Genomic DNA, 4,243 nt, shown 5'->3' with positions numbered 1-4,243 from the left:
GAAAAGAAATCATTTGATTGCCTATAGCTTAAGGCAAGGGTCCCCAAACTTTTTACACGGGGGGCCAGTTCACTGTCCCTCAGACCATTGGAGGGCCGCACTATAAAAAAAACTATGAACAAATCCCTATTCCCATTGCACATATCTTATTTTAAAGTAAAAAAACAAAACTGGAACAAATAGAACATTTAAAATAAAGAACAAGTAAATTTAAATCAACAAACTGACCAGTATTTCAATGGGAACTATGCTCCTCTCACTGACCACCAATGAAAGAGGTGCCCCTTCCGGAAGTGTGGTGGGGGCCGGATAAATGGCCTCAGGGGGCCGCATGTGGCCCATGGGCCGTAGTTTGGGGACCCCTGCTCTATGGCCTCCGCCTCAGGCACTAAGAAGAGCTCGATTGCTGAGCAACAGAGCAGTCCCAGGTAGGCAGAGCTTTTTCCCCTAGTGGGCTTGCCAGGAACCCAGTCAGGGCGCATGTGGCAGCCTGTCTGTCTCCCCTGCTCATATTGAATTTATTAAAAAAAAAAAAAGATTCAAAATATTGTAGGAGTCCTCTTAGTGTAGGCTAGGTCTTGAGCTCTAAAATAAAATGCTAACATTGCTCATGAGAATGTACAAGAATATCATATAAATCCATGAATCATAGTGTACATCATGTAGTTTGCAAATTGTAATTCCTGTTAGACAAGATAGGAAAGGTGAGGATACAAATTGAAAGTGTTGGAATCCATGGGAGTCTGAAAGACCAGAGTAACAGGCTTTGTTGAAAGGAAGAAAGGAACCCTGCCGGGCACTCCTCCTGGGGAGAAGAGCACCGGTTACAGACTAGGGGCGAGTTATATAGTGTTTGGGAGAGCCTGAGGGGATACTGAGGCAAAAGTCCTGGTATGTCCGGAATGCTCCTCCTTGGGGGGCTTCAAGCATGTAGATGTTGAATCAAAAGTCCTGGTGTGTCCGGAGCCCCTCCTTGGGGCGGCTTGTCAACTTTTTGGAATTCCTCTGTGTCAGGGTCATTAGTCCAGTAAGGGTGAGGTCTGACAGATAAGCGGAACATCAAGAGGGCAGTTTGGAATTCACGTATCTATCATTACTCAACTCTGTGGTTACATATAAAAGAAAGGCAGTTATTAATTTTATAATATATGGTAAGGGGTAATGAGGAGAAAGAGGAGAAAAAATTGGAAAATTATTGCTTCTTCTGGAGAGAACTTGAGAAGGGAACCTTGCCAACCCAAGACCCCCATCCAGTTCAGAAGGTCATCAATTTCCATGCTGTGAGGTCTGAACCAGGCGATGTCTCTGAAAACATGAGTGAGGAAGTAAAAAAAAATTTTGCGAGGTAATAATTGTTAGTTGCTTGCTGCTAGTGCCGAGTGGACAGAGTGACATGGTGATGCATGGTCTCTTGGATGAGTCTCATGAGACGTGCTGGTCTGGTTCCTCTCGAATGGGAGGACATATGGAGATTTTAGGAGACAGGGAACCTGTTGGTGTAAGTTTTTAGAAGGACTGCGTATGTGTGGTTGAAAAGGAAGGGGAGTTTGGAGAACATTCAAGAGGGAACTTCTCGGGCTGAGGGGTGGCTTCTTCCTGCTGTCATCCCTACCTATTTGATATTTCCCTCATGAAGTTCTCCTTGGGGTACTGGGGAATAGGAGTGCAGGAGCATTTGATTGTAGGTAATCCTAGAGATTTCTCTCATCCCAGCCTGTAGGAACTTAATAAAGAAAGAGGCAAGTATTTGGAGATTAGCAATGCAGAGATAAGGAGGGTTGTATAGGGGTGTGAAAGTTCTTCCATGGTAAAGTTAGAGATATTTTTTCCTGTCAGCCCTGGAGAGAGCAGTAAGCTTGAGTTAAAAGAAATGTTTCATGTCCATTTGTAGGCTCTTTTTCAGCCAAGAAGACCCAGTGATCTTGTCCTCTTACTGTGTGAAGGGAAAAAGACTGAGAAGGGTTAAGAGGTGTTGCTATTCATTCTCCTAGTTCTTCAGGGATATGGGAAAGGTTTAGGGTTATGGGACCTGTAGGGGTTGAAAGATAAGATTTAGAGGTTTGCTGATACAGCGTTTCAGATTTTTCTGTTTCATGAGGGCAGGTTTCAGGGTTGATGTGTAGGGTTAGGTAGATTTTTCCAGTTGTCTGATTGGTGAAGGTCTGCATGCAGTTCTGTAAGAAACTAGTAAACAAACGTAAGAGGCAGGGTTTAAAAGTTAGAAAAGTAAATAGGAGAGTGAGTGGACCAATGAAAGGCAATTGTCAAGATACCCAGGTTGCGCAAAACCACTGATTCCATGTATACAAATCCGCTGGGCTTCAGAGAGAGAGAAGGTAGGAATAAGACAGGGAAGTGGCCAGTCCCCCTGTCCCTAGATCTACTTTTGTAGAGATTTTTAAAGCAATAAGAAGAGAAATTACCTGTATAGCTCGTTTGGTCCTTACATTGATGGGATAGTGTACTAGGAATTGGAAGAGTCTCATGGGTGGGATTAGGTTGATAATTAGGGTGAGATAGATTAGGGTACAGGTTTCTGTCCAATTAGTAGGAAGACACATATAGGTGTTGGTCCCACACAAGTAGAAAGTCCCTGATTGGGTGAGGCAAGCTGAGAGGTGAATAGAGAATAGAAAGACAAGGGGTCAGTTTTGTTTTTCTGTTTCTGAGCTTCAGATGGTCAGAGTGGAAGAAAGAGCTATCCCAATAAGTGGGGAGATTAGAGGATTTTTAACTGGGGTGACTAATTAAACATTCTTCGAGAACCAGATTCTGACCAAATTCTTTTTTCTTGGTACAAACTTTCTAAAACCTGCACAAATCTTCTACAACTTATATAAACATTCATCTTTCATAAACTTTCTTATTCAGAAATAACTGGTTTTCATAACAATTTGCTTTTTCTTTCAAAACTATTTTCATACCTTATACCTTCTATTATCAAAACCATACAATTTTCTTTCTAGTTAGAACTCTTCATTTAAACATTTTTAACCTTTCGTGACAATTAAGTTGACTTTTTTTTTACTATAGTTTCCCTTTTCCCAAAGTCTGATTAAAAGAGTCTTTAGTTTTTTCATATATTCACCATGTGTAGACCAACCCACTTCCACTTTCTGGTTGGAGTAATGCAAGCCATTTTTCTACATTCGCAGCAGTGGGAGTTTTCAGGATCCTGGTGTGTGGACCTGTCCATGTGGAAGTCAGTTTTTGTGTGATGTAATGCTGGAAGCGCCTCTTGGACAGTCTTTGAACAGCCTGCTGAGTAACCTGTAAATCCTGCAAGTACTTAGGGAAAGGGTGGTTACATTTGTACACTTTGCAGCTAGAGTTTAACTCCTAGTGACTACTGCTTCTAGCTGGAATTAGCAGCGGATCCCAGCTAAAATAGGCATGGGGCCGTGAGACAAGAGAAATAAAGGAGATACTATATATTAAATAAAGCAACAAAACCAGACTGTCAATACCCACAGTAGAGATCTTTGAGGGATAAAGAAAACTCAAATATTTAGGCAAGGCATAGTAGATGGCCCTTGTGTTTACAAAAAAAAATGAGATCAGTTTATCTGCTACTTGGAAGAAATACCTTAGGCTCATGAACAACATCCTTTTGCCTTCAGTGGTAATTCCCAGCATGCTGGACAAGTTCAGGTCATAGGTAGCTGGAGCAGGGCTAGAAGAGACTAAACCCTCCCTCCATGGAGCAAGGGGGCAGCTTACCTTCTCATGTCCCTCTTTCCACAGCACAGGTGTGTCAACCGGTGGGGCCGGGAAGCCTGGCAGGCTTCAGTTCAATGACCTTTCTTTCCACTCTGGAGCAGGGCCTTGATAGAATGCTATGAAACCTCTTAGGGCGCTGGAGCCAAAAGTTGGTATTTCTTGACTTCTTTTGGGCCTTATTTGCCTTTTCTGTTACTTCCTTGGTCATTATAGACCTTAAAAGCCATGCTCGGAAGATCTCACTGAGGGACTTGACTAAGAGAGCAAAATTGGGAATTCAGTGTTTAAAGAAGCCCTATTAGACTGAGGAAAGAAAAGATTTGATCTGTTGTGTTGGGTGGTTGGAGACTGGAGGGTCTGAGTTTGATCTAGGGTGATACTTCAGGTGGTGGGGATTAAAGTAATGCCTAGATTGACTAGGGACTGAGAATAAAGTTGAGCCTTAGCAGAGAAGACAGGATAACACTTCATAGTGAGGAAATTAAGAAGGGTGGTGGTGAGTCTCCTTGAGGCAGGCAGGGAG

The sequence above is a fragment of the Saccopteryx bilineata genome, unplaced genomic scaffold (genome assembly GCF_036850765.1).
Source record: "Saccopteryx bilineata isolate mSacBil1 unplaced genomic scaffold, mSacBil1_pri_phased_curated manual_scaffold_47, whole genome shotgun sequence".
NCBI classification, from domain to species: Eukaryota; Metazoa; Chordata; class Mammalia; order Chiroptera; family Emballonuridae; genus Saccopteryx; species Saccopteryx bilineata.
This window is presented reverse-complemented; position numbering follows the sequence as displayed.